This window comes from Pristis pectinata, chromosome 7, assembly GCF_009764475.1.
Source record: "Pristis pectinata isolate sPriPec2 chromosome 7, sPriPec2.1.pri, whole genome shotgun sequence".
NCBI lineage: Eukaryota > Metazoa > Chordata > Chondrichthyes > Rhinopristiformes > Pristidae > Pristis > Pristis pectinata.
In genome coordinates, this window is record NC_067411.1 from 5,556,164 (window position 1) to 5,579,375 (window position 23,212).

Here is a 23,212-nt window from a genome sequence, read left to right on the forward strand (position 1 = left end):
CAGCTGTGCTGATGGCTATCGATGACAAGGAATCTTAAATGTCTGGGAATTCATTAGTTGATCCTTCTGAGAGTCATTTCAGACTAAGCATTGTTTCAGCAAGACTGCCAAATGCTGTTATTTTGGGAAACCTTGAAGAAAAATTGGCTCATTTACAGCCTCAGCAAAAGCAGCAAATGAAACAGTTAATTTTAAAATTTCGAGATTTATTTCCTGGTGTTCCAAAAAGAACCACAGTAGCTTACCATGATGTTGATGTTGGGAATGCAGAACCAATAAAACAGCACCCATATCGAATGAATGTGGAAACATGTAAACTTGTTGACCAAGAGATTACGTATATGTTAGAGAATGATATTATTAGACATTCCACTTCAGATTGGAGTTCACCTTGTGTCATGGTACCTAAACCAGATGGTAGTATTAGGTCTTGCACTGATTATAGAAAAGTGAATGCTATAACAGATGCTTATCCTATCATAGGGTGGATAATTATGAAGACAGTTGGAAAAGCTAAATTTCTTACAAAGTTTGAAGAGGTACTGGTGTGTCCCATTGACAGATAGAAGAAGAGAGATTTCTGCCTTTGTAACACCTTCTGGATTGTATAAATACAATGTTTTGCCATTTGGAATGGAAACTGCTCCAGGAACATTTCAGAGAATGATTAATTCTGTGATCCAAGGGTTAGAACATACAGATGCCTATATTGATGACTTAGTTACCGGGAATGACACATCGGAGGCTCATATCTCTGCGTTAGAAAAATTATTTGAAAAACTCTCCAAAGCCAACCTTAGTTAATTTGGCTAAGAGTGAATTTGGCCATGCCACTGTGACCTATCTTGGTTACGTTGAAGGTCAAGGCAGGTTAGCTCCTGTTCAGACAATCTCTGAGTTTCCCATTCCAACAGGTAAGAGGACTGTTAGAAGATTTCTGGGAATGGTTGGATATTATCGCAAGTTTTGCAAGAATTTTGCTGATATTGCTCTTCCTTTACCTAGTCTTCTGAAGAAAGGTGTGAAGTTTGGACACAGGCTTGTCAGGAAGCATTTGAGAAATTGAAAACCATTTTATGTCACCAACCTGTGCTCAAATCACCTGACGTTGAAAAGCCATTTTCATTAGCAGTAGATGCCAGTGATGTAGCTGCAGTGTTATTATAGAAGGATGACTATGATGGTATTGACCATCCTGTAGCTTACTTTTCAAAGAAATTTAATGAGCATCAAATGAATTATTCCACCATAGAGAAGGAATTACTGTTGCTTATTTTGGCTTTGCAGCATCTTGGTGTGTATGTTTGCACCGCTCAGAAACTACTTGCTGTGTATACAGATCATAACCCATTGGTATTTCTGAGTAGAGTGAAAAACAAGAACAGAAGATTGTTAAATTGGAGTTTAATTTTACAAGAGTATGATCTCATGATAACTCGACTGCCTTTCCAGATGTTAACTTTGAAATGTATCTTTAATAATGGAATTTTTTTTCTCATCTGTATCATGTGATATGATAATTGTAAATGTATTGTTTTACTCATTGTAATACGCAGTTAAAATTTTGCTCTTGCAGATCAAAATTTTTTCTTTTTTGGGGGGTGGGGGGAAGGTGTTATGAGCCCAGGTTGCTACTTGGTGACTGTCCCCTTAAGGCACCTGAACGGTAGTGTGTGGCTTTGTCTGACTGATGCAAGTGGGAGCGGAGAGCTTCTATGACCAGGATAACTGGAATGCTGCAGGTGTCTGAAGGCTGATTCATTGAAGTGCTGGCAGCTGCAGACGTGTCTGAGTGCTGATTCCTGAACTCAGCCACAGACACAGAGAGGGACAGAGATGTGAGAGTTGGTAGCACTGACTGCCAGCCTCTGTATCTATGGGTGAAGCCCACTAGTTGTGTGACTGTCACTTTGCAATCCATACATGGATTTTTGGAGCAATCTGTGGAGTCCACTTTGTCGCTAACCCGTACCGGGAAGGAGTTATATCTGTGGACAGCCACATATCGAGTGCCCTCAGTGTGGCAGATATTTTGGATCAAAGCAACAGAGATCTTCAGTGATTGTGGCATTGTATTGGTTCCAACGTGGAACTTGTGAAATTCGTAAACTCCTCTCTACATTCTAGCATGGTTTTCAGAAGCCTTTGTTCATCATTTTGCTTCATGACTTGCTGAACTGAATGGGTTTACCATCATAAAACTTTGAGAACTGTTCCTAGACTTGGTGGTTTGGGAACTAGCCACACACACACACACACATACTTCGGTTTATTTCGGTGCATGTCTGATATCATGAATAAACGTTTATCATGATATTGTGAATAAACGCTTTTTATTATGAGTAGTTATTAATAAATAGGTTTTAACATTGAAATCTTGCTCGTTGTGTTGCTATTGCTGCTGGTACATAACTAAGTACTGACCATGCAGGGTGCCCAAACTTTTGGGCCCTTTTCCTTTTAGTTATTTTGAAGCTGTAAAAGATGGAAATAAAAAAAGTAATCATGCTTAAAATATTAAAGAAATGTGTCATCTTTAACTATATGCCTTTTGGAAATCAGGTCATCTTTTACTCGCTTAGCTATTCACAGTAACAGAAATTTTGACCAGGGGTGCCCAAACTTTTGCATGCCACTGTATATGTCCACAGCAACTGCTGTCAGTCCCCCCAAATCCCGATAAGGATAAGATGCAGGGAAAAAAACAGGAGGTCATGGGAAAGAATTGGATGAGGCTCAGGTGGAGAATGTAATATGGTATTACTTCTGCTCAAGTGCAAGTGTGTGGATGCCTAAGTGCATGCACGATAAGAAATATGATGATACAAATATACTGGGTTGTTAATAATGGGAAACTTTAATTAACTCAATGTAAACAGGGATAGTAATGGTGTTAGGTGGAAAGTGAAGGGTTTCTAAGATACTTAGGGTGGGTAGGCACGGTAGTGTAGTGGTTAGTGTAACGCTATTATAGCGCCAGTGACCTAGGTTCAATTCCGGCCACTGTCTGTAAGGAGTTTGTATGTTCTCCCCATGTGTCTGCGTGGGTTTCCTCCGGGTGCTCCGGTTTCCTCCCACATTCCAAAGATGTACAGGTTAGGAAGTTGTGGGCATGCTATGTTGGCGCCAGAAGCGTGGCGACACTTGCGGGCTGCTCCTAGAACACTCTGCACAAAAGATGCATTTCACTGTGTGTTTCTTTTTCAATCTTTTTATTAGTTTTCAAATTAATACAGATTGATATATAACATCAAGGTTTGTACATGTAATACAAAGAGATCAGGAGAACAATCATGGCATAGATAATCATAAAGAACAACAAAATACAAAACTAAATGTACCAAACTAATTAAATAGTTGCATGTGATCCATATCCCTCCATTCTCTGCACATTCATTTGCCTATCTGACAGTCTCATAAACACCTCCATCATATTTGCTTCCCCTGGCAATGTATTCCAGGCACCCAACACTCTGTGTAAAAAAAAAACTTGCCCCGCACATCTCCTTTGAACTTTCCCCCTCTCACCTTAAATGCATGCCCTCTAGTATTAGACATTTCAACCCTGGGAAAAAGATACTGGCTGTCTACTCTCTCTATGCCTCTCATAATTTTATAAACCTCTATCTGTTTATTAAAAGCCTTGTTTGTATGTCTTAACAGCTGCTTAAAAAAAAAACTAGTAATGGGATTATTGTAACGAGCTACCGGAGGAAGTGGTAGAGACGTGTATAATTATGATATGTATAAGAGATTTAGACAGGTACATGGATAGGAAAGGTGCAGAGGGATATGGGCCAAAGGCAGGCAAATGGGACCAGCTCAGGTAGGCAGCATGGTCGAGTTGGGCCAAAGGGCCTGTTTCTGTGCTGTATAGCTTTGTGACTCTATTAATGTCTGTGTAAGTGGGTGTTTGATGGTTAGTGTGGACTCAGTGGATGACTAACTTGATGGAGTGTTTCGATGAAGTATAATACATGTATAATTTATACGTGCAGGCACGGTAGTGTAGCGGTTAGCGTAACACCATTACAGCACCAGCGACCTGGGTTCAATTCCGGCCGCTGTCTGTAAGGAGTTTATACGTTCTCCCCATGTCTGCATGGGTTTCCTCCCATGTTCTAAAGACGTACTGGTTAGGAAGTTGTGGGCATGCTGTGTTGGCGCCGGAAGCTTGGCGGCACTTGCGGGCTGCCCCCAGAACACTCTACGCAAAAGATGCATTTCACTGTGTGTTTCAATGTACGTGTGACTAATAAAGAAATCTAAACGAGTATTTGATGGTCAGTAAGGACAACAGGCTTTAAGAGAGAGATGATTTACATGCTGGATGATTACTCAATAGCAACTGCCTCTAGACATGTTGTCCATGAACTTCTCAACTCTGGCTGTTATCCTGGGTGTGGTTGGCTCTCCCCTCTGAAATGGCACTGCAACGCACACTGTTCAAGGACAATATGGTGTGGACAATGCCATGAGGGCCACACCTCATGGGCAGATAGATAGAAGGAACACCATCCTGATGATACAGGCACTATCATTCATTCTTTGTCTCGATACGGGGATTTGTGTTTCAACCAAGAGTCTGCCCTATTGAGGAAGGGATGGAACACCCCAACTACCAGCTCTTTCCGCCATGCCGATACCCACCCTCTCTTGCAGTGAGTTATAGAAGAAGGGTTAATGCTCTGTCTGATTAATGGAGACTGATATATTTTGTGAGGAGAATTACTCTGGTGGATGTAGGTAATTCATCAAATCCGGTTGAAGGAAATAAAGTAAAGAGTGTCAATGGCAACTGACAAATGAACAAAAGAAAATCTCAAAGTCTTCTGTGGGTGTATAAGTAGGAAGCAGGTGGTATGAGGTGGGTTAGGGCCAATTAGGAGCTGAAAGGAGATTGGTATTGGTTTATTATTGTCACTTGTACTGAGGTACAGTGAAAAGCTTGTCTTACAAACCGATCATACAGGTCAATTCATTGCACAGTGCAGTTACATTGGGTTAGTACAAAGTGCATTGATGTAGTACAGGTAAAAACAGTAACAGTACAGAGTAAAGTGTCACAGCTACAGAGAAAGTGCAGTGTAATAAGGTGCAAGGTCACAACAAGGTAGATCGTGAGGTCATCGTCCATCTCATTGTATAAAGGAACCATTCAATAGTCTTATCACAGTGGGGTAGAAGCTGTCCTTAAGTCTGGTGGTACGTGCCCTCAGGCTCCTGTATCTTCTACCCGATGGAAGAGGATATGAGCAAGATTGATCTGATAATTAAGTGCTTACTAAGGAAGCTGCTGCCAAACTCTGAAAGAAAGTTGTGATTCTGAATGGAGTAAAACTTGAAATTGGAAGTACTAGAAAATCTGCTGTGGGAATCACCAGGTCCAGACGGGTGCATCCTTGGCTATTTTAGGAAGTAAAGATGGGAGTTATAAAGATGGTTATAACCTTCCAATCCTCCAAGTATGAGGTGTCACAGAACTGGAGAATTTCAAGCCTTACACTCTTCTTCATAAGAGGGATGTAATTAAAAAGCTGCTGGCCAGTTAATCCAACCTCCATGATTTGGGGGAAAAAAGCCACTGCAAATGATAATCTCAGACAATAGTCACTTGGGCAGGTGTGGATTAATAAAGCCAAATTGTGTTTAACTAATTTAATTTGAGTGTTTTTGACGGAACCGGCATGCTGGTGCAATGGGCAGGCACAAGGCAGTGTAGTGTGCAGTAATATTATTGTAGGAAGAATGACGGGGGTAATGTACACCAAAGGGTACAATTATAAATTGACTGCATGAACAGAGACCTGGATTTGTGTGTTCAAATGATGACTCAGATGATCTGTGTCATATTATGTAAGAAAGATCTGAAATTCATTGCCTGAAATGGCAATAGAAATATTTATTAAGAACAAATAAGTACTTGAACTGAAAAATCTATGCAGGGCTACCAGGAAAGTTGCAAGAAATGAAGCTAACTGGAATATTCTTACATAAAGTTAGCAGTGTGTAGATGGATTGAATGGCATTCTGTTACTGTTCTAACTGTAGGGTTGGATGTTAAACTCTGATTCACCACCTGGGGGAGAAATTTCATATTTGCACAGATTCTCACACATGGATGCATGCATTTAGGCATCCACACACTTGCATTTGAGCAGAAATAATACCATATTACATTTTTCACTTGAGCCTCATCCAATTCTTTCCCATGACCTGATTTTTTTCCCTGCATCTTATCCTTAGCTGTGAAGCCTACGATTGATGTAAATCACCATCTTTGGTAGCTAGTTCTACACCCTCGTCACTCTTGGGATGAAGCCATTTCTTCTGAACTCCCTGGTATTTTCTTAATCATTATATTGATGCCAAAAGTGTGTGTGTGTGGAGGGAAAGTGGGAACTGCAGATTCCAGAACTCTGAAATAAATGCAGAAAATGCTAGAAAGTAGTAGTTTAGAAAAAAAATGCAGTAGTTCAGGCAGCATCCGTGGAGGAAAAACCATTTTTCAGATTAACTGTTTCCCTTTGAGGTGCTTGAACTGCAGAGTATCGTCAGATTTTTCTGCTTTATTTTTTATGTAGTCTCTTCCCCAAAAATGTACTTTGTCAACGCTTACCAAAACCTTATGCAATCTTCTAAAGAAGTCATTACTCGGATATCTCTCTAAAGGAGTAAAGGCACCTGTCCTGCTGATCCTTTACTGATAGGTTACAACCATACAACATTTGTGTTCTTCTGAATTTATCATGTTTCTTTCCACTTCCTCTCTGTGGCAACAAGAAATGTCCACAGAGCTCCTGATCAGACCAAGGTTCAATACGTGCTTCTGCCTCAAAAGTCATCTTAAAAAGAACAACTAGTAGGTTGATTTAAACTTCATAGATTTAAGGTGGTGGGGGGAGGGGGGGGAGAGATAGCATAGCGGTTAGTGTAACACTATTACAGTGCCAGCGACCTGGGTTCAATTCCCGCTGCTTCCTGTAAGGATTTTGTATGTTCTCCCTGTGTCTGCATGGGTTTCCTTCGAGTGCTCTGGTTCCCTCCTACATTCCAAAGACATACAGGTTAGGAGCTGTGGGCATGCTATGTTGGCGCCGGAAGAGTGGCGACACTTGCGGGCTGACCCCCAGCACATTCTCAGTAACGCAAAAAGACGTTTTTCACTGTGTGTTTCGATGTACATGTGACTAATAAATAAATATCTTATGGGCAACTTTATCGCCCAGAGGGTGGTGAGTATATCGAATGAGCTGCCAGAGGAAATGGTTGAGATGGATACAATTACAACATTTAAAAGATACTTGGACAAGTCTTGGATAGGAAAGGTTTAGAGGGATATGGGCCAAACATAGGCAAATGGGACTGGTATAGATGGGCACCTTGGTCGGCATAGACTAGTTGGGCCGAAGGGCCTTTATCTGATCTATATGACTCTAGAAGCATGGCTGTGGAATTCCAGAGCTTGAAGCTGAGTCATGGCCAACCGTGGCAAAGGGGTGTGCAACAGGCTGGAATTGCAGTGATATCTCTTTTGGCTGAAGTTGTGGGATTGAGTATAGGAATGACTCTGGAGGGACCCAAAAACACAGATAAGATTTTAACTAAAATCCAGTGTAGATCCTTTGGGCTACAGTGGTACGCAACTGTAATCCTACCTCAGCAATGGACCACTCTTGCACTTCCATGGTCATCTCTGTTATGTTTTTGCACTAATGTCTTGATTTGTATTAATGTCTTAATTATCTCATATAAGTTATATAGTTTATGTTCTGTGTGTTGTCTGAATCTATGTGTCTGTGGTGTTGCTGTAAGGAAGTTTTCCATTGTACCTCTACCTCACCGTCCTTGTGCACATGACAATAAACTTGACTTGGCACAGCCAATCCAGAAACTGGGATTAATATTCCAGAGAAATGTGTTCAATTAATCTGAATTTGGAGAGGAGAAAGACACCCAACTAGTATTAGCAATTGTAACAATGAAAACTGCAGATTGATGTGAAAACCCATCAGGTTCATTGATAGAATGCAGACTACAACCCGGATTGTTGGACTTTAGTTATGGGGAGAGATTGAATAAGCTAGGCTTGTTTTCCCTGGAGCGAAGGAGGCTGAGAGGATGACCTGATATGAGATGCAGGAACTGGTCAGAATCTTTTTCCCACAGGAGTATCAAAAACAAGAGGGCCAAGGTTTAAGGTGAGAGGAAGGAGTTTTAAAGGGGATCTGAGAGAAGTTTTTTTACACTGTGGTTGATATCTCAATGCATTGCCAAAGGAGGTGGTAGAATTGGATACAATATGTTTGACAGAAGCATTTAGACAGATACTTAAATAGGCAAGGTGTAGATGGATATGCCCTTAATGTGGGCAAATGGGATTAGAGTGGGTGGGCAAAAGGTCGGCATGGACATGGTAGGCCAAAGGACCCATTTCTGTGCTGTACAACTGACTTGGGCTCTGCTGCCCTTCAGGGGAGGGATTGTGCCATCCTTATCTGGTGTGGCCTCTGAGTCCGGTGTGGTGAAGTCATGCAAGCCATTCATTTGAATTATTGCCTTTATTTATTTATTTTGTGGTTTGTATATAATTTTATGTCTTTGCACTGGTCACCTAACCATAGGAAGGATATCAGTAAGATTGAAAGAGTGCAGAGAAGATTTACTAGGATGTTGCCGGGTCTTCAGGAGTTGAGTTACAGGGAAAGATTGAACAGGTTAGGACTTTATTCCTTGGAGCGTAGAAGAATGAGGGGAGATTTGATAAAATTATGAGGGTTATAGACAGAGTAAATGCGAGTAGGCTCTTTCCACCTAGATTAGGAGAGACAAGTACAAGAGGACATGGCTTTAGGGTGAAAGGGGAAAGGTTTAGGGGGAACTTCTTCACTCAGAGAGTGGTGGGAGTGTGGAACGAACTGCCATGTGGTAAATGTGGGCTCACTTTTAAGTTTTAAGAATAAATTGGATAGATACATGGACGGGAGAGGTCTGGAGGATTATGGACTGGGTGCAGGTCAATGGGACTAGGGGAATAACGTTTCAGCACAGGCTAGAAGGGCCAAATGGCCTGCTTTCTGTGCTGTAGTGTTCTGTGGTTCTAGTACTGCTACTGCAAAACAACAAATTTCACGACACATAAGTCAGTGATGATAAACCTGATTCTGAGAGTCATGGAGGGATACAGCATAGAAATGAGCCCTTGGATACACACCAACCACCCATTTACACTAATCCTACATTCTCATGAACTTGCACTCCCCAGGATTCTACCACTCACCAATGCACTATGGAAATAGTGGCTAATTAACCTGCTAGCCCACACGTCTTTGGAATGTGGGATGAAACCAGAGCATCTGGAGAAAGTTCGTTTATTGTCATGGCCATACATACCTAGGGTATAAATGCCATGAAAGTTAGCTTTCTTTGCAACAGCACGGTACATTGCAAATATGACGTAAGTTAACATAGAATTAAATTAACAAATTATACGTAACTTGCACGTCAAAACAAACAAAAAAAAACAAACTTAACAATATTAGTGCATGGTTGAAGGAAATATAGTCCGAGGTAGAATTAGGGCTTTTCAGGTCTGTTCAAGAACCTGACGGCAGTGGGGAAGAAGCTGTTGTTGAACCTTGAGGTGTGGGTCTTCAGGCTCCTGTACCTCCTGCCTGATGGCAGCATCAAGAAGAGGGCAAGGCCTGGAAGGTGGGGTCCTTAACTTGCAAACTCCATGTAGATGGCACCCAAGGTCAGGATTGAATCCAGGACTCTGGCACTATGAGGCAACTGGTCTTTTAGCTGTGCCACCATGTTTAAACAGAGAAGGAAAAAGCTAGATGGACCAACTGGTACCAAATTTGAACATGGCAAAATTGTTACCAGCTCTAAAGATGGCAGCACCTTCCCGTCATTAACATTTAGTTTGTTAGTTTCCTGTCTTCTCTAGCCATCCTTTCAAACCTAGTGGAGTGACGTTTGCTGCCCTCCCATCAACAGGAACAATTCCAGGAGGTGATGGTCAGAGTGCTCACTACCTGTGACCACCACCTTCAGAATTCTAGGATCTGGCTCATCTGGTACTTGGGATTCTTCATCTTTTAGTTTCATCCACGACTATTAGCAGGAGGAAAAAAGTAGTACACATTGAAACTAGTCCAGCACCCTTGGGACCTGACTGGTGCCTGACCACAGAAATTGCCTCTGATCATCTTCCTCTGAGCAAGAGAATTGTCCTTTCTAAGTATAGACATCCCCCAGGTTACGTAAGGATTCTAAGAACGTGTCTGTGACCCAAAGTTTCCTTAAGTTGGAAATGCTGTTGGCTAAGATCACAGACGTTGCACTAGTAGGTCAGTTAGCTACAGGTTAATAAAGATCTTGGTTAATTTTTGATCTTAGATCTTAGAAATTAGCTAATTAGTGCAGATCTATATGACCAATTCAAAACGTGCGGGACCAGAGAATTTCAACCTGTACTTATTTTCACCAGTTCCTCATTCTCGCTGGACCCTTGGTTCTCTGGTGCTTCTGGTGGGATCTTTGTTTTCTGTGAAGATAGATACAAAGTAGTTGTTTAATTCCCCTGCAGTTATTCCCCATTATAAATTTTCCCATCACTATTTCCCCCAATAGAAACTTGCAGTCTGCTTTTGCGTTTTTGTCAGTCTGTACTCGGATTCCACTTTGCCCTTCTTGATTGGTATTTTTAGTCATCCTTTACTGAATTCTAAAGTACTGCCAACCCTCGCACCTACTCCCATTCCTGTTGAATTTATATGCCTCTTCCATGGATTTAACATGGTCTCTAATTTCCCCTGTTAGTCACGGGCAGACGACTTATCCTGTTGGTTTTTTGTGCTTCAAAGGAAGTGTTTTTTTCCTGAGAAACTGTGCATTATTTCTTTAAATGTTTGCCATTCCATGTCCACCCTCGTAACAAGGAGGGTTGGTGAGGGTAGTTTGCGATGGATTTAACAAGGCTAGTCAATAATGTTAAAACTCCTAGTATCCAAGGGAGAGAGACCAATTGGATCCAAAACTGGCTCAGAGGCAAGAAACATTTGTTGATGGGTTCTTCTGTTATTGGAAGGCTCTTACCAGTGGGCGTGCCTGGTCACTTGTTTTATTTTGTAATGTATATTAATGACCTGGACAAAAGTAAGGCGCACTATAACTTTTGCAGTAGATGTAAAAATTGGCCATGTGGTTAACAGTGAGAAGCTTTAGATTACAGGAAGATATAAAGAAAATAGAGAGATATGGGTAAGCCTAGTAATTTCTACGGTAGGGACATGTTCGGCACAGCTTTGTGGGCCGAAGGGCCTGAATCATGCTGTAGGTTTACTATGTTTCTAAGAAGGAGGTGATCTGGCTAGTTGGGCAAAAAAGTGGGGCATGGTTCAGAGAGGTGCAAGACAATGCATTTGGGAGTTGCAGCAAGGCACAGGAATGTGTAGATATGGATGAATATTGAGCGGAGGAAATGTATGTGCTCAGTTTAAAGTATCAGGACAGAACAGCAAATAAGGTGGTTATAAAGACATGCTGAATGCTTGCCTTGTAATAGCTGAGGCACAGAATATAAGAGCAGGGAGGTTACGATGGAACTGTAAACAACATTAATTAGACCACAGCTTGAATATTGTGTACAATTCTGGTCGCCACAGGAAAAGATCTGATTGCACTGGAGTGGGTGTAGAGGCAATTTACAAAATTGATGCTGGGACTGGAATCTTACAACTATGAGGAAAGACTGGAGAAGCTAGGGTTATTTTCTTTGAAGCAGCAGAAGCTGAAGGAAATCTTTGATTTATTAAAAAATAACAAGGGGTTGAGACATGGTCATTAGGAAGGACCCATTTCTCGTAACCATTAACTCAAGAACTAGGAGCTCAGATCTGTGGTAGTTGTCAGAGGGGTTAGTAGGGAGAAGGGAAAAGATTTTCTTTTACCCAGGGCATGACTCGCTCTCTAAAGGGATGGTAGAGGTTGTAACAGCACTGTTATCATAAACGTACATAGTATTGTTTCAATGCTCGCTTGAAGAGCTGTGGCCTTCACGGCAACAGACTGAGTGCTGACAGCTGCGGTTAGGCAAGAGAACATTTTCAAATGGCACAGGCATAATGAGCTAAATGGCATCCTTGTATGTTGAAACTTTTCTATAATCTCTTACTTCAATCCCCTGCCCCAAACCCACATCCAGCACTTCACACTTTTTACCCCAGCTAAACCCTTCCCTAGCCATGAGAATTTATTAAACTAGAAAGAGTGCAGAAAAGATTTACCAGGATGTTGCCTGGACTTAGGGGCCTGAGTTACAAGGAGAGGTTGCATAGACTAGGACTTTATTCCATGGAATGTAGGAGATTGATAAGAGGTATATAAGATTATGAGGGGCATAGACAGGGTGAAAGCACACAGTCTTTTTCCCAGGGAGGGGGTGTTAAAAACAAGAGGGCCTAGGTTTAAGATCAGAGGGAAGAGACTTAAAAGGGACATCGGGGCAGCTGCTTCGTACAAAGGGTGGTGCGTATTTGGAATAAGCCACCAGAAATAGTGGTTGAGTATTTGTACATAATAGGAGGGGTTTAGAGGGCTATGGGCCAAACATGGGCAGATGGCACTAGCTCACTGGGCAACACAGTTGGCATGGATGTTGGGCTGAAGGACCTGTTTCCGTGCTGTGTGACTCTGTGACTCTTAATTCCAATCCACTCTTGACCGGCCTCCCTCATTCTAATGTGGACTCTGGGGTGAGTGTCATAATGGTTCCATGCTGTCCTCAGTAAATGAGTTGTTCAAATCTGCTGCAGGTGCTCCAATTCGCACAAAGCCCTGCCTGCCCGTTACACTGTGCTCGTCATTTTTAATTTATTTTTTGGGGTGAGGGCGGGATCTGTGTTGGCATGACTAGCATTATTGCTCATCCCTACTTGCCCTCGAAGTGAGCCACTTTGAACCATCACATTCCTTCTAGTGGGGGCAGTCAGATGCTGAGGTTTAGCCTAGCGATGAAGGGTTGGTGGTAAATTTTCGAGATGAGGTAGTGTGCAGTTTGGAAGGGAACCTGCAGGTGGTGGTGTTCCCATGCACATGCAGCCTTCAACCTCCTCAGTTAAGTTTGTTGGTATGGAAGGTGCTGTCAGAGCAGCCTGGGCAAGTAGCTGCAGTGCATTTGTAGATGCTACCCAACCACTACTCAATACAAGTGACCCCTGCATTACAGCCATTTGGGTAATGGAAATTCACCCTTACAGAATTCACTCTCATGGAATTAATGTTTGGGAGGTGGGAATTAATTGACGCAATTTGTTATTTTTTTGTCAACCTGCATTTCTTGATGCAAGCACAGATGACTTGGCTTTGTGTTATGACAAATTGCAATATGGACTGTTTTGTAGGAGCACAGTTCCCATGTAATGTGGGTGTCTTGGGTGGTGGGTGGGATGCCATATGAGTGGGCTGCTTTGCCCTGGGTGCAGTCAAGCTGCCTGAGAGTTGCTGGAACTGCACTCATCCAGGCAGGTGGAGGGTATTCATTCCCACTCTTGTGCAGCATGGATGGTGGAAAGGCTTTGAGCTGTAAGGAGATGAGTCACTCACTGTAAGAGACCCACCCTCTGACCTGCTTTGGTAGCCACAATATTCATCTGGCTGGTGCAGTTGAGTTTCTGGTCAATGGTGATCCAGGAGATATTGAGGTCGGGGACTCGACGATGATGATCTCATTGAATGTCAAGGGGTAAGTGGTTAGACGTCTTGTTGGAGATGATTATTGCCTGGCCCTTCTGTGGCACAAACATCACTTGTCAATTGTCAGCCCGTGCCTGGTCTTGCTGCATGCAGGCATGGACTGCTTCATTGACATGCTTGCAGGGCTCAGTAAATTGGGTGCAGGTGAATGATTCCCCTGGCTGTGGAGTCTAGAACCAGGGAACGCTGTTTCAGAATAAGGGGCAAGCCATTTAGGACTGGGATGAGGAGAAATCTCTTGACAGAGGAAACCTTTGGAATTCGCTACCCTGGAGAGCTGTTGAGGCTCTGTCATTGAGGTCATTCAAAAAGGAGATCAATAGATCTGTGGATGTTGACGGGTATGGGGATGGTCTAGGAAAATGTGCTGAGGCAGAAGATCAGCCATGATCTTACAGAACAGCTAAGCAGCTTTTAAGGGCCAAATGGCCTACCTACTCCTATTTCTAGTGTTACCTCAATGAATTCAGTCCCTAGATCATCATTACCTTAACTGATGCTAACTATCCCTGTGTACTCTGTACCTTTCTAAATCTAGGGTTATATTTGTCTCTTTGCATCTGTTCCAAAAATCTGCCCACCTGAAGTTGAACCAATTGTTCCCCGATTATCCCTTCATCCCTCTCAATTGGGAGGAGGTACCAGAACATGAGGATATTGGAGGAGCAGCCCCAACCAGCAGTGTTTTGTTCAATTTTAGACCCTTGGGGATATCAACAGAAGGCTGAAGGCAGGCTGCCTTAGGGTCAGTTGTGGTGGGGATACACAAAGAGGCTGAGGAAGCATTTGTGAAGTGGAGTTGCTATTGTAATGTTGGATAATAGAAAGCAATTCTATATTACTGGAGGTTCTCCAAACGCTGATGCAACGTTGATCAAAAAAACTGAACTCAGTGGGTGCTGGAAATTTGAAATAATGAATGAAAATACTGGAAAACTCAGCAGGTCAGGCAGCATCTATAGAGCAAGAAGTGGCATTAACATTAAATTTTGGTGACTCGTCATCAGAACTGCTTTTTGTTCCCTGGTGTGGGGTGGAGCTGTAGAAGGATTGGACATTCATGGTGGAAACAAGCCTGTCAGCATCAAGGAGCTTGAAGCTGTCAAAGTGATTGGCTGGATAACAATAGCCTGAAATTCTATGGTGGGTTTGAGGTCTAGAGGGAGGTGTGAGGAGAAATCAGAGAGCTACCATTCAGCATTGGGAAGTGGAGGTCAGTAAACCACACAACAACCCTAGTCAAATTTGATACTGGGACATGAAGATTGAAACTGCAGATGCTGGAAACCTGCAATAACAGAAAACACTGGAAACACTCAGCAGGTCAGGCAGCATCTGCTGGAAAGAAAAAGAGAAAATTGATGTTAAACCTATATTACTTGTAGCTGGGGTCCCTTCCCAACATGGAACTAGATTGCATAATTGACTAAATTGTCAAAATTCAGCCAGAAAGAGGACATTCAACCTATTGTTCTTGTCCAGGCTTTTTAAAAGACAGTCACGTTTTGTTCCATTTCTGTGCTTTTTATTTGTAAACTTGTGAGTTCCTCATTCTTGTCTTTATAATCTTTATAAAATTCTTTATGAAGTCCACTTTCTCTGTTTTCAGATATTGTTCTAATAATAACCATATTTTTAATGAATGTACTCCAAACCTTTGATAATCATTGAATAATATACATTTAAATCACATGAGCTTAATATCTCTTTTGAACTTGAGAGACTCAAGTCAAAAACAGGTCAGACTGACAGATCTCCTTCCGTGGTCATACATGTGAATCATTGATCTTTAATTGTTAGCTAGTCATCAAAGGGAGACTTTTTCATCTTTCTGCTCTATCAAAATTCTTCACCATTTTGAAAACCTCCTTTTATTTCACCTCTTGTCTCTCCTCACTGTTCCAAGGAGAACACTGCTGAATTTACAAGCTCTTTGCATCCCAAGTAACATCCTCATAACTCTCATCTCTGCCCTTGTTAGAAACATTGTATATTTCCTAGACTCGGTGACCAGAATTGTACACAGCGCTCTAGCTGAGACCTTTCTAATCACTTTTTAAAGTTCTAGACCTCCACTGATGTCCCAGATCTGGATATAACAATTGGTCATTGATGTTTGATTGTTAGCACAGTTGCACCAAATACAACATCAAAAGCAACATCTAGGTGACTCTGCTTGATCACACAATTTATTCAAATGTGCAAAATACTCCCTTTGCCTGGTTTCTTTGGTGATGCACCAAACAGATAAATTAATTGTCAACAGTTGCTGTTAATGGATGATCTTCAGATTTTATCATGTGCCTTCAACACTGACTGTGACCACAGGATACAAAGTGGTGAAACACTGGCGATAATGTCATCCTGTGTGTATGCTGGTTTGGTTAGAGACTTGCCCAGAACTGAATAAAAATGACAACGTTGATGCAGTTCCCACAGAAAATGACGTCAATCCGTAAGTTGTTGCCCTGAGTCACTTCCTGTGTTTCAGACATGTATTAGTCACTGTATCTAGGAAAGTGGAAAAGATCTGCGGCCCAAACTAGCCCAGCCAATCGGATTTCTGAAAAGTGCTTTGATAAACAAACACTAGAGATAGTTCAGGCAGCAAATTTGTTTTAAGTAACTTTGAAAGCTCTCAGGAGGAGTGAGGGAGTGAGTCTAGTGAAGATCATCTCAACAGTTGTCCTCTGGTCAATGTCAAGAAAGGAATTGTTTACAGATCTGAAATGAGGGGTTTTTGATTATGTTGGCTGCTTTCCCGAGGCAGTGAAAAGTGTAGATAGAGTCCATGGAGAGGAGGCTGATTTTCGTGACAGACCGACCTGTGTCCACAACTCTGTGCAGTTTCTTGCAGTGTTGGGCAGAGCAATTGCCATACCAAGCTATGGTGTAACTGGATAGGATGCTTTCAATGATGCATCTATAAAAATTGGTGAGGGTCAACTGGGATGTGCTGAATTTCCTTGGCCTTCTGAGGAAGTAGAGGCACCAGTGTGCTTTCTTGGTCATTATGTTGATGTGGTTGGACCAGGACAAGCTATTGGTGATGTTTACACCTAGGAACTAGAAGCTCTCAACCATCACCACCAGTGCAGGCGGGGTACAATGGCTTAGCAGTTAAATTATTGGATGGAGTTCAAGAGTTTGGATTTTTACTCTAGAGCACAAAATTCAAATCCTGCCATGGAATTTCAAATTCAATGATTTCTGGAACAAAAAGCCAGTGTTGGCAGTGGTGACCATGACATTATCAGATTAGCGTAAAACCCTGCTGTTGCATCAGGGAAGGAGATCTGTCAGTCTGACCCGTTTTTGACTCGAGTCTCTCAATTTCAGAAGAGATATTAAGCCCATGTGATTTAAAGGAGAGGGTCTGGTGGCTGTAGGGGAGTGAGTGATATTCCCTTGTCGAGTCCAAAATTTAGCCTTCAATTAACACTCTTTAAAAATGCTTGGGTGTCATGACCACTTGTCGCATAGCTGGTTCTGGGAGCTTGCTGCATACATCCGCTGGCCCATTTCCTACATTGCAACAGTGAGGACACTTCAAAATTACTTCATCAGCTATAAAACATTTTGAACTATGCTGAGGTGTGAAAGGCTTACTTTCAACTCTTGCCAAAATAACGTGGCCTGGATTTCCCCTTCTGGTCAATGAGTTGCTTATTCTTAGAAAGGAATTGGCAGATACAGGAAGGGTCTGCTCTGGGGAATGGGAAACACAAGTTCTTGCCTCTAGTTGTGTGGTGTTGGTACCCCAGGGCTCTTTGTGACTTTTATTTCCCAACTCTTCAGCGTTGCCTTCAGAGGAGGCAGTCTCCCATCGCAATGGCACTCTGTAAGTGTCATCAGTGCAAGGACTGCAGCAGTTCAAGAAGGTTACTCACCACTATCTTCTGAAGAGTAACTGAGGATGGGCAATAAATTCCATTCTTACCAGTGGTGCTCAAATTCCATAAAATGAATAAAGAATAAAAATACATGATGAACAAAATAGTGTGGGACCTAACCCTTCATAATCTTCTCCTCTCCTCTCTCCTTTAAAATGCTCCTTAGAATCTTCCTCTTGGACCAAGCCTGTTATCTTATTGCTGAATGTTAAATTTTATTTGATTAAACCTTGGGATGTCTTGATATTGCTTTAAAGGCGTATTTAATGTAACATGTTGAGATGATGCCTATAAAGTCCACCATACTTACCTACTCAGCCTCCTGCCCTCAATGATTAATTCCAACCATTAGCAATTTATTCTTGTAAATTTAAAAAAAACAGCACTGACCAGTGAGCCCTCTTAGTGTATCGCACTGTGTACAATTGAAATATACAGGGAATGAAGTTCCTATTTGTGATCGAATGTGCGGCCACAATTTCCCCTCATCTTTTGTTATTTGTAAGTTTGCCTGGAGTTGTCACATAATAGAGGCAATTCTGGGCACCTCTTTTGAAGGCTGAATCATTGTTGGGTTGGGGTATTTCATGATCATTGCTTTAATTTCCTATAAAAGGAGATTCCCTGCAGTCATTACATTCCTGAAGAGGATTTTATGCTGCACCTTCCATTGAAAGGCTACTCTTGGGGTCTGCCGTCCTACCCTACTGTTCAGTACCTTTTGAATATGTGCCAGACGTACTCATGTTCTGTCTCTCTCGCTCTATCTCTTGCATGCAGACGAAATGGTGAAACAGTTAAGGCTTATCACTGAGCTGCTTTTTTACACTTTGCCTAATTCAAGTCAGGTGGCCCTAACCAGTTCAAATCAGAAAAGTCAAAAGGAAAAACTCCTGCAGTAGGAAGTCTCACAAGGGTAGAAGATCACACCATCTCCTTAAGCTGTCAAAAGAGTAAATAAAATCAATTAAATAAAACCCAGGCATTTGTTATAGGGAACCTGTCCTGCAAGCAGGGGAGTGGCTTAACATTTGTAATGACTTATTCAGCTATGACAGTCTTTCATCAGTCATCCAAACACCTAGATTTATATAGAAAAAAAACTAGAGTTCACATCTCACTGCAGCTGCTGGAGAATTTAAATTCAGTTAATTAAATAGGACAGTGGCTGGCCAACATCTTGAAAGGTTGAGGGACAGAGGGCAAACTCATTCAGTCAATGGTGCTCGGCAGTAAAGTTTGCGAAGCCTGATAAATGAGTGACAGTAACCACTGGTCCACTTGGATGCCTTGCCTGCTCACTTCAACTGGGCACTCTGGTGCCTCTGTATTGTGACTGCACCACCCTTGCCTAGGCTTCCCCACTGTAAGAGTTGTGGGCAGGGTGCTCTGTTGTCAGTGGAAAAGCTGAACTACTTGAGACCTTGCTTGACCTTGTGCTGTATTAGAACTGGCCTTTCTATGTATCACGTGCAGTTCCTGAGTTGGCTGTGGGGCACAGCCTTTCACAAGCAATCTTGAAGCTAATGCACCACGCGTTTCACTATGAAACATGTATGTAACGTAATCTTCAGGCCAGTTCCCTTTGTTGATAAATCTATTGGTTCAGTGTCCCCAGGGTTTTTTTTATTTTCATCATTGCATAACAAAGCTGAATAATCTAGTTAGAATTATACCAAGCTGGTAAAAATAATGCACATTCTACTGAGCTTTTGTTGTTGGTGTAGGTTTTTGGTAGGGTCTCAGTTCTCTGAGACATGACAGCTATTTTCTTGCTGCTGATTGCAATTCCAATCATAGTGCTGTAACAGAGAACTTGTTCATAGTCATCTGCAGTTCATCAGACGAGTTGGTGACAAATGTTATCTGTATTGAGCAGATCTCTAATAATGATCTGAGTGATGATCTTGCTTGCTCCCTGATGTTGAATAAGTTGTCATCCCTCCTCAATCCAATTGAGTATCTAGGTTGATTGTTTCAAAGTGTAGGGACGATACAAAAGTCAGCAGGTACCAAGTCTTGCTTTTATACTCATTTCAGTGCTGAACTAAAGTGATCTTTCATTCTTGTACCAGATGATTATCCTCATTCCCTCATGGAGCTTGTGTACAGCAGGTCTTCAGTAGGATCTGTCGCTAGCATTCTTAACTGTGTCAAAGGACTTTTGCAGGGCAACAAATGCTACATGTTCTTTGTCTTTTTTCTTTCAACAAGCATGGTGGCAAGGGTATGGAGTACAGAGGGTGCAAGGTCGACAGTTGATCAGTTTCTGCACTCGTGAGTCTACTAATTGTACGCCACATAACTTTACTATGAGCTAATCCACAGAAGTAACTGATGGAAATATGGTGAAGTCATTGGATGGTTTTCCTCCCCTCATCCCCAGGGAAAAGACTGGGGCCACTTAATGTGGGCCACACACACATGAAGCTTGGAGACTCTGAGCCATACCCAATGCTCTATTGAATGTATCCAGCTACAAGTGATTCTGTCCTATTTTATCTCGATGCATTGCCAAGTGAGCAAGTTTCTCTAGGACTTTATTCCATCAGTTCAACTCCTTGCTATTTCTCTGACCCCATTAACCCATCAGAGTTAACAACCTTTTGTATGAATAGAAGATCTTGTGAGGAGGATGAATTGCAGTTAACAAAACATCAGTTGAGCTTCTGTGAGTGGCCATACTCGACATTTCACCCGGCCAATACTCAACCAAGGAGAGAGAATGGAATTCTAAACCGTTTGCCCCTGGACCGCAAGGGAAGGGGAAGCTGCTGCATGTATTGAGCAGTACCGAGATTTGTTGATGACAGCTTCTTCAGTGGTTACATGCACATCATTTTTATGTTTCAAATTTTGCTACTTTTCTGTGTGCATAATTGTTATTTCCTGTTCCATTAAACGAAGTTTGCATGCATCTGCATTAAAAATCCAGCTGACAAACCCCAGCCCATTAATTCACATCTTTTATCCCAGTAATTTCCATTATGTTTTTCATTTGACTCCATTGATTAATATGATTTTTGTGCAATTATAGACCATTCACTAAAAGTTTGACAGTCAAATAAATGTACCTAGAACATAGAAAAGTACAGCACAGGAAAAGGCACTTCAGCCCACGATATCTGTGCTGAACATGATGCTGAATTAAACTAAATCTCTTCTGCCTGTACGTGACCCCAATCCCTCCATTCCCTGTATATTCATATGTCTAACAGCCTCTTAAACACCACTGTCATATCTACTTCCACCACTACCCCTGGCAGCCCGTTCCAGGCACCCACCACTCTCTAAGGGGGAAAAAAACTCACCCTGCACATCTCCTTTAAACTTTCCCCCTCTCACCTTAAATGCATGTCCTCAAGTACTTGACATTTCTACCCTGGGGAAAAAGATTCTGCCTGTCTACCCTACCTATGCCTCTCATAATCATATAAACTGTTATCATATCTCCCCTGTCATCGATAATGAAATATTTGAATGTCCTTCAAATGATTAACAACAGAAATTGTTAATGAAGTGCAGAAGTATTCACATTGTTGATGAATTGTGCAAACTCCTCTGGATTGTCTTTCTTTACCACTGTCATCTCTTTGTCCACACCCTCGCTCTGCTTTCCAACTGCCTACCATCTTGAATGCCATATTTGCTTCAGGTGTTATTAAGGACCCCTTTTTCTCCATAACATCACCTCCTTCTGACCCTATCATGCCCATATGCTGAAACCCTCACCCCCGTATCCGTTACCTCTAAAACAGATTATTGCGATGCATAGCTGGCTGTTCTGAAGCCATCCAGACTCTACTGCCTAGGTCCTGATTTGCATGGTTCTGTTTAGAAGCACCCTGTGCTAGTTCTTTAACATTGATGCCCAGATTTGTCCCTCTACCTCTTTTCCTTTCCATAAAACCAATCTTGGATTTGAAACATCTCATTCTTGTTTTAAGTCCCAGGTTTCACCCTCTCTATTTCTATGCTCTCCCAGACTTATAAATATCCATAATTCCTCCGTTTCTGTCCTCTTGATCACACCAAATTTTAGTTTGATCATTATTGCAGGCCGTGGTTTCAGCTGCCTAGATGTTAAACTCTTAAATTCCCCTTTCTTTAACTCCCTGCTTTTCTACCCCTCTCTCCTCAGATCCTACCCCATTTACCAAACTTCTTTTCATCTGCTTCGGTTTCATTGTGTGACTTGGTGTTAAACTGTTAACCTTCTCTGAAGCACTTTAGGACATTTTAATACAATAATGGTCCAAGAGAAAAGCAAGTGTTCTCTATCATATCTGTACTATTATACTGCTGGTCTTTAATCCAATTTACTGATTTGTGACCGCCTTCATCTTTAAGTGAAACCTCTCTTGAAACTTGAGAGGCTTCTGAAAATTAACAGGTTTTGTGTGGATCACCTTCACAAAGATGTGTTGTCTCCTCATTGTTTTTCAGTGGTTGGTTTGGTGTTTTCTGGATGTTCAAACTATGGCCCATGCGTCACATTTGGCCAGACCCCAGCAAGCTGGCACTTAGGGACCAGGCTGGACAATTCTGTCTGCACTTGCATTTCTGATTCACTGAATCATCATGTTTGTGATCCTGGAAGTTTGGAAAATCTGTCATCCTATTGCAAATTAAGTCGTACACAAGATAAGAACAACAAACAAGAACAAGTTTGCTTATAGCACCGTTACTGTAGCAACAATATGAAATGCTGGGGATAGGGACATCTGTTGATTAAGGTCCGCATCAGTCGGTAGAGGTGCAAGAGACTTCAGATGCTGGAATCTGGAGCAAAAAGCCCTGGGATAGTAGTGGTCTTAAAGCAAGTGGGAACCTCTTAATGAAGTAGGGAGTAGTTAGAAAATATCTGCAAATACCCCACCAGCTGATTTTCACAGGATCTAAGGACACAGCCAGGGACATCATCCAGGCCAGATGCTTTCCGCGGGTTTACTCTCCAGAAGACTGATCTAACATCTGCAACGATGACTGAGTGCAGGTGCATTGGAGGCTGTTGGGTGGGTTCCATTCCCCTTCTGTTCAAAGCATGCATAGAATGCTCATCAGAAAGGGATGCGCTGTTGTCGGCGATGCTGCCCAATGGGGTAGCCCATTATAGTTTGTAAGCCCTTCCACAACTGACGGCTGGTCTGGGACTCCCTTTAACATTCCCTTTGACTCTACAGATGCTACTTGACCCACTGAGTTTTGCTTTTTGCTTCATATCAGTTGATGTTTAGATACAAATTCTTTTCCTCCGAACTAGTAGATTATAAAAGAATCTGAAGGGGAGAAGTGCACATAAAAACCCCAGGAAAAATACAGAGAGTGAATGATCTGAGAGTTAAAGGACTTGACTATAAATAACAAAATGCATTTATGCAGCATTCTTAACAAAGTGACCCAAGGCTCTTCACAGCAGGGTTTATAGACAATGCGCCATAGCAAAGCTAAAGAGCAGAAATTAGAATGGGTACTTGGTCAAAGAGGTAGACTGCAGATGAGAGGGAGAGGTTAAGGAGGAAATCCAGAAGTTTATCTTTAGGAAGTTGAAGGCATTG

At 42.0% G+C, this 23,212-nt stretch overlaps 1 protein-coding gene across 2 annotated transcripts in view; it reads left to right on the forward strand.

Moving 5' to 3' along the window:
- LOC127572888 (PRELI domain-containing protein 1, mitochondrial-like) overlaps positions 1-23,212 on the forward strand; it is a 49,543-nt gene that overhangs the window by 11,892 nt on the left and 14,439 nt on the right. The gene's annotated exons all lie outside the window — the stretch shown is intronic.